Below are 8,468 nucleotides of genomic sequence, written 5' to 3' on the forward strand. Positions count from 1 at the left end.
TGGCGACCACGAAGGGACCTCCAAAGCGGTGAGTAATATTGGATCACTTTCGCTTGCTATTCTGTCCTATCCTTCTTTAGAATTGGAGGAAAATACCGGGCACCTGTCGGCCAGTTAAAAACAATTAGCGTGGCCGCCCGACTTAAGACTCAGGTGTGAGGCTATCTGGGGAAGGGCTTTCTAACAACCCCCAACCCTTCTGGGTTGGGGACGTTGGTCTGCCCCTTCCACTTTCAATTTTCTTGGGGAAGCCCAGGGTCGACTAGAGGCAGAAAGCTGTCGTCCGGAACTCCTGGCAGTAGCTGGTTGAGATCATGGCACAGCCAGAAGTCTCTACTCAACAGTCGCCCATGCGTGCTCCCCTACCTTTCCTCCTGACCCATACCTCCTGGGTCCCGACGATGACTTTCTTGAAATTGTAGCCCCAAAATTCTGCTTACCTCTGAATCTACTTCCCCTGATCCCTGGCTCCTAGGTACTAATGGTTCAGTTTCATTTCCTCTAGCAAGTTGTATCTCCAAAGGGATCTAAGGAAGCTCTACGCTGCATCCTTAGGCATCTAGGCTATAAACCCAGGAAGTCTTGTCCCTGGTGTCCCTCCTGATTTAGGCATACAGCTCTCGACATGGGCAGTTATGTGGGACCCGTTCCCCATCACCCTTGTCAAGGCCCCAAGTTTGTAATGGCTAAGAGGAGAGAGAGAGAAAGAGAGAGAGACGGAGGGGAGAGATGGAGGAGAGAGAGAGAGAGATGGAGGAGAGAAAGACAAAGAGGGAGTCAAAGAGAAAAAGAAAGAGAAAGACAGAAATGGTAAAACAAACAAACAAAAAACAGTGTGCCCTATTCCTTTAAAAGCCGGGGTAAATTTAAAACCTATAATTGATAATTGAAGGTCTTCTCCATGACCCTATAATACTCCAATACTACCTTGTTGTCAGTGTAAACAAGGGCGTAGCCTGAAAACACAGAGACCACTGACAACCCGCAGCTTTCCTATCAAAAAATCCTTAACCCAGTAACCGGCAGATGCATTCAATCTGTAGCAGCAACTGTTTTGCTAACAGAAGAAAGTAGAAAAGTAACTTTTAGAGGAAACCTCATTGTGAGCACACCTTACCAGTTCAGAATTATTCTAAGTCAAAAAAGCAAAAAGGTAGCTTACTAACTCAAAAATCTTAAAGTATGGGGCTATTGTGTTTTAAAAAAAAAAAAAAAAACGTAATTTAACACCAACCACTGATAATTCTCTTAACCCAGCAGGTTTCCTAACAGGGGATTTAAATCTTAATTACCATACAAAGGTCTGACCACACCTAGGAGGAACTCCCTTCAGGACAGGACTATAGAGGGTTCCTCCCAGGTGATTGAGGAAAAAACCACAATGGGTATTCAGTAATTGATAGGGAGACTCTTGTGGAAGCGGAGTTAGAAAAATTGCCTAATAAATGGTGTCCTCAAAAGTGTGAGCTGTTTGCACTCAGCCAAGCCTTAAAGTACTTACAGAATCGTAAAAACTATCTCAATCCTGACTCAAAAGTTTACTTACACCCTCTCTGAAATGAATTTACATAAGAACTGCTTTTTTGGGAATGCATCTTGATGGGGCAGCTGGGTTGTTATGAAATACTCAGGAACCCAGCCCAGCTCTAGGACTCATCCCTGAGCACAAAGGCAATGTTGGGCACGCTGGTAAAGGACCACTAGAATCCAGCAGCCCGGACCCCTTTCTTTGTGGTCAAGAAAGGCAGGAAAACAGGTTCAGGACTGCTACATCAGTGAGCATAACTAATCTGATAAGCAGAGGGCCTTGGGTGGTTACGCACCCTGGAAAGGAATTCAACTCTGAGCGCAAAGGCAATGTTGGGCACACTGGTAAAGGACCACTAGAATCCAGCAGCCCAGGCCCCTTTCTTTATGGTCAAGAAAGGCGGCAAAAGGGGTGCAGGACTGTTACCTCGGTGAGCGTAACTAATCCGATAAGCAGAGGTCCATGGGTGATTATGCACCCTGAAAAGAATAAGCATTAGGCCCTTAAAGGATGCTCTAGGACTAATGCTCATTGGAAAATGACTAGGGGTGCTGGCATCCCTATGTTCTTTTCTCAGACGGGAAATGTTCTCCACCCTCCCCAAGGCAAAAACACCCCTAAGATGTATTCTGGAGAATTGGGACCAATTTGACCCCCAGACGCTAAGAAAGAGATGACTTAATGTTCTTCTGCAGTACCACCTGGCCACGATATCCTCTTCAAGGGGGAGAAACCTGGCCTCCTGAGGGAAGTATAAATTATAACACCATCTTACAGCTAGACCTCTTCTGTAGAAAGGAGGGCAAATGGAGTGAAGTGCCATATGTGCAAACTTTCTTTTCATTAAGAGACAACTTGCAATTATGTAAGAAGTGTGATTTATGCCCTACAGGAAGCCCTCAGAGTCTACCTCCCTACCCCAGTGTCCCCCTGACTCCTTCCCCAACTAATAAGGAACCCCCTTCAACCCAAACGGTCCAAAAGGAGATAGACAAAGGGGTAAACAATGAACCAAAGCGTGCCAACGTTCCCCGATTATGCCCCCTCTAAGCAGTGGGAGGAGGAGAATTTGGCCCAGCCAGTGTGCATGTGCCTTTTTCTCTCTCAGACTTAAAGCAAATTAAAATAGACCTAGGTAAATTCTCAGATAACCCTGATGGCTATATTGATGTTTTATAAGGGTTAGGATAATACTTTGATCTGACATGGAGAGATATAATGTTACTGCTAGATCAGACACTAACCCCAAATGAGACAAGTGCCGCCATAACTGCAGCCTGAGAGTTTGGCGATCTCTGGTATCTCACTTGGGTCAATGATAGGAGGACAACAGAGGAAAGAGAATGATTCCCCACAGACCAGCAGGCAGTTCCCAGTGTATACCCTCACTGGGACACAGAATCAGAACATGGACATTGGTGCTGCAGACATTTGCTAACTTACATGCTAGAAGGACTAAGGAAAACTAGGAAGAAGCCTACGAATTATTCAATGATGTCCACTATAACACAGGGAAAGGAAGAAAATCCTACTGCCTTTCTGGAGCGACTAAGGGAGGCATTGAGGAAGCATACTTCCCTGTCACCTGACTCTATTGAAGGCCAACTAATCTTAAAGGATAAGTTTATCACTGAGTCAGCTGAAGACATTAGGAAAAAACTTCAAAAGTCTGCCTTAGGCCCGGAGCAAAACTTAGAAACCCCATTGAACTTGGCAACCTCGGTTTTTTGTAATAGAGATCAGGAGGGGCAGGCGGAACAGGACAAAAGGGGTAAAAAAAAGGCCACCACTTTAGTTATGGCCCTCAGGCAAGTGGACTTTGGAGGCTCTGGAAAAGGGAAAAGCTGGGCAAATCGAATGCCTACTAGGGCTTGCTTCCAGAGTGGTCTACAAGGACACTTTGAAAAAGATTGTCCAAGTAGAAATAAGTCGCCCCTTCGTCCATGCCCCTTATATCAAGGGAATCACTGGAAGGCCCACTGTCCCAGGGGACAAATATCCTCTGAGTCAGAAGCCACTAACCAGATGATCCAGCAGCAGGACTGAGGGTGCCCAGGGCAAGCACTAGCCCATGCCATCACCCTCACAGAGCCCCGGGTATGCTTGACCAATGAGGGCCAGGAGGTTAACTGTCTCCTGGACACTAGCACGGCCTTCTCAGTCTTACTCTCCTTTCCCGGACAACTGTCCTCCAGATCTGTCACTATCCGAGGGTTCCTAGGACAGTCAGTCACTAGATACTTCTCCCAGTCACTAAGTTGTGACTGGGGAACTTTACTCTTTTCACATGCTTTTCTAATTATCCCTGAAAGCACCACTCCCTTGTTAGGGCGAGACATTCTAGTAAAAGCAGGGGCCATTATACACCTGAACATAGGAGAAGGAACACCTGTTTGTTGTCCCCTGCTTGAGGAAGGAATTAATCCCGAAGTCTGGGCAACAGAAGGACAATATGGACGAGCAAAGAATGCCTGTGCTGTTCAAGTTAAACTAAAGGATTCCGCCTCCTTTCCCTACCAAAGGCAGTACCCCCTTAGACCTGAGGCCCAACAAGGACTCCAAAAGATTGTTAAGGACCTAAAAGCCCATGGCCTAGTAAAACCATGCAATAGCCCCTGCAATACTCCAATTTTAGGAGTACAGAAACCCAACAGACAGTGGAGGTTAGTGCAAGATCTCAGGATTATCATTGAGGCTGTTGTTCCTGTATAGCCAGCTGTACCTAACCGTTGTACTCTGCTTTCCCAAATACCAGAGGAAGCAGAGGGGTTTACAGTCCGGGGCCTTAAGGACATCTTTTTCTGCATCCCTGTATATCCTGACTCTCAATTCTTATTTGCCTTTGAAGATCCTTCAAACTCAACGTCTCAACTCACCTGGACTGTTTTACCCCAAGGGTTCAAGGATAGCCCCCATTAGCCCAAGACTTGAGCCAGTTCTTATACCTGGACACTCTTGTCCTTTGGTACGTGGATGATTTACTTTTAGCCACCTGTTCAGAAACCTTGTGCCATCAAGCTACCCAAGCACTCTTTAATTTCCTCGCCACCTGTGGCTACAGGTTTCCAAACCAAAGGCTCAGCTCTGCTCACAGCAGTTTAAATGCTTAGGGCTAAAATTATCCAAAGGCACCAGGGCCCTCAGTGAGGAATGTATCCGGTCTATACTGGCTTATCCTCATCCCAAAACCCTAAAGCAACTAAGAGTGTTCCTTGGCATAACAGGTTTCTGCCGAATATGGATTCCCAGGTACAGCGAAATAGCCAGACCATTATATACACTAATTAAGGAAACTCAGAAAGCCAATATCCATTTGGTAAGATGGACGCCTGAAGCAGAAGCAGATTTCCAGGCCCTAAAGAAGGCCCTGACCCAAGCCCCAGTGTTAAGCTTGCCAACGGGGCAAGCCTTTTCTTTATATGTCACAGAAAAAACAGGAATAGCTCCAGGAGTCCTTACGCAGATCCAAGGGACGAGCCTGCAACCATGGCATACCTGAGTAAGGAAATTAGTGGCAAAGGGTTGGCCTCATTGTTTATGGGTAGTGGCAGCAGTAGCAGTCTTAGTAACTGAAGCAGTTAAAATGATACAAGGAAGAGATCTTACTGTGTGGACATCTCATGATGTGAATGGCATACTCACTGCTAAAGGAGACTTGTGACTGTCAGACAACTGTTTACTTAAATATCAGGCTCTATTACTTGAAGGGCCAGTGTTGCGACTGTGCACTTGTGCAACTCTTAACCCAGCCACATTGCTTCCAGACAATGAAGAAAAGATAGAACATAACTGTCAACAAATAATTGCTCAAACCTACACTGCTTGAGGGGACCTTTTAGAAGTTCCCTTGACTGATCCCGATCTCAACTTGTATACTGATGGAAGTTCCTTTGCAGAAAAAGGACTTCAAAAGGCGGTGTATGCAGTAGTCCTTCAAAATCGAAGAGCTTTAGAATTGCTAATCACTGAGAGAGGGGGAACCTTTTTATTTTTAGGGGAAGAATGCTGTTATTATGTTAATCAATTCAGAATCATCACCAAGAAAGTTAAAGAAATTCAAGATCGAATACAACGTAGAACAGAGGAGCTTAAAAAACACTGGACCCTGGGGCCTCCTCAGCCAATGGATGCCCTGGATTCTCCCCTTAGGACCTCTAGCAGCTATATTTCTACTCCTCTTTGGACCCTGTATCTTTAACCTCCGTGTTAAGTTTGTTTCTTCCAGAATCGAAGCTGTAAAACTACAAATCATTCTTCAAATGGACCCCCAGATGCAGTCCATGACTAAGATCTACTGAGGACCCCTGGACCAGCCTGCTAGCCCATGCTCCAATGTTAATGACGTTGAAGGCACCCCTCCCAAGGAAATCTCAACTGCACAACCCCTACTATGCTCCAATTCAGCAGGAAGCAGTTACAGTGGTCCTCAGCCAACCTCCCCAGCAGCATTTGGATTTTCCTGTTGGGAGGGGGCACTGAGAGACAGGACTAGCTGGATTTCCTAGGCTGACTGAGAATCCCTAAGCCTAGCTGGGAAGGTGACCACTTCCACCTTTAAACACAGGGCTTGCAACTTAGCTCACACCCTACCAATTGGATAGTAAAGAGAGCTCACTAAAATGCTAATTAGGCAAAAACAGGAGGTAAAGAAATAGCCAATCATCCATTGCCTGAGAGCACAGTGGGATGGACAATGACCAGGATATAAACCCAGGCATTCCAGCCTGCAACGGCAACCCCCTTTGGTTCCCCTCTCTTTGTATGGGAGCTCTGTTTTCACTCTATGCAATCTTGCAACTGCACTCTTCTGGTTCATGTTTGTTACGGCTCAAGCTGAGCTTTTGCTCACCATCCACCACTGCTGTTTGCCGCCGTTGCAGACCCATCGCTGACTTCCATCCCTCCAGATCTGGCAGGGTGTCCACTGTGCTCCTGATCCAGCGAGGCACCCATTGCCGCTCCCGATCGGGCTAAAGGCTTGCCATTGTTCCTGCATGGCTAAGTGCCTGGGTTCGTCCTAATCAAGCTGAACACTAGTCACTGGGTTCCATGGTTCTCTTCCATGACCCATGGCTTCTAATAGAGCTATAACACTCACCGCATGGCCCAAGATTCCATTCCTTGGAATCCGTGAGGCCAAGAACCCCAGGTCAGAGAACACGAGACTGCCACCATCTTGGAAGCAGCCTGCCACCATCTTGGAAGCTCTATGAGCAAGGACCCCCCAGTAACAATACAATGACAAAATCACTTACCAATGCTTTTCTCAGAATGTATCCCCATTGTTAATTGATGCATGACTGTGTGTGTATAAGTATTTATAGCCAAAAGAAGAAATAGATTTCAAATTTCCATATTGTATCACTGAGGCAAGAAATATAAAGACGTCAGCCTTATGACTTTTCACTTAAGGAAACAAAATGGACTCTTGAGTAGATAAATATGATGATTTTTTGGAACTCATCAACATCATTCTCATCATTCCTGATATTTATCAAGCACTTACTATATGCAGATACTGACCTATCTATTCACATTTATTTAGCTTGGCCAAAATTTATCCCTGTATTTTTAAGAGAATGTTTCAACAAGGAAAAGATAAATATATGACAATCTTTTACGTCTTTACAAAAACCATATAAACATTTCTACCTGGAAGAAGAATGTGACACTAACCCAAATTTAAGCAGCTGGTGCACATCCAAATTCAAGGCAACTGCACAAGCTATATATACTTTACATTAGAAATTAGAGACCAAATAAACAGAAGCAGGTGAACCAAAAGAACATTAGAAGAGATTTTCAGACACCCATTAAACACAACAGCTCTGTTCTGAACAACTCCTGTGCGATAAGGGAAGAGCAAGAACTCACGTGGTATGAGAAATACTGCAATAAGAAGGCTCAAGTAAATCACTTTTTGGGTCTATTTTTGCAAAATTAAGAATTAAAAAAAAGAAAATTTGAGACAGCACATAGAAAAAATCAAAAGCATAAAGGAAAAAAGCCTATAAGCTTTTAAGAGAATAGAAAATAACTTTAATGAATTAGGCTTATACCCAAATGCCATTTCTGAATGTCTGTAGGACATGCCTTTTGAGAGAAAATTGAGGCTGTCAGTCACCTCTTCCCTGTGTTAAGCCTAGGTGCCAATACTTGCCTGAGGTTTAAACACAGACTTGAAGGTTTTAGAGGTTTTAGTACCATTAAAACCAGATTTGAAGTTTTTAATACCACTAAAACAAAAAAAATTAGATTTTTCCCATCAACTATATGTCAAATCACAGATGTCTGTCTGTTCACTTTATTTGCATATAGAAAAGAGTGCATAATGAGAAGAACTTCTCTTAAAATGCTATGCCTTTTTAGCCATTTCTTTACTAATTTTTATAATTTTATTATGCTCTTCTTCCCCACTTTATATTTTGTACACTCTAGTTAAAACAAGTACACAAATCTTATTATTTTATAAGAATATTGCAAATGGTTGTTGACAGCTTCAAGTACTTCAGTGTATGCATACATTTCATGGTTTTTTTTTTTTTTTTTGATGGAGTCTCACTCTGTCGCCAGGCTGGAGTGCAGTGGTGGGATCTTGGCTCATCACAACCTCCGTCTTCCGGGGTTCAAGCGATTCTCCTGCCTCAGCCTCCTAAGTAGCTGGGACTACAGGTGCGGGCCACCATATTAAGCTAATTTTTTTTTTTTTTTTTTTTTTTTTATAGAGACAGGGTTTCGCCATGTTAGCCTGGATGGTCTCGATCTCTTGACCTCATGACCTGCCTGCCTTGGCCTCCCAAAGTGCTGGGATTACAGGCGTGAACCACCGCACCTGGGTGCATAATTTCCATGTTAAGAAACTGGAGGAAAAGAAGTTTTCTTATCAATTCAAATGACTTTTAAAAGATTGTATCATTTTTCTGTGACTTCATCCATTTTA

The sequence above is a fragment of the Pan troglodytes genome, chromosome 22 (genome assembly GCF_028858775.2).
Source record: "Pan troglodytes isolate AG18354 chromosome 22, NHGRI_mPanTro3-v2.0_pri, whole genome shotgun sequence".
Classification (NCBI taxonomy): Eukaryota; Metazoa; Chordata; class Mammalia; order Primates; family Hominidae; genus Pan; species Pan troglodytes.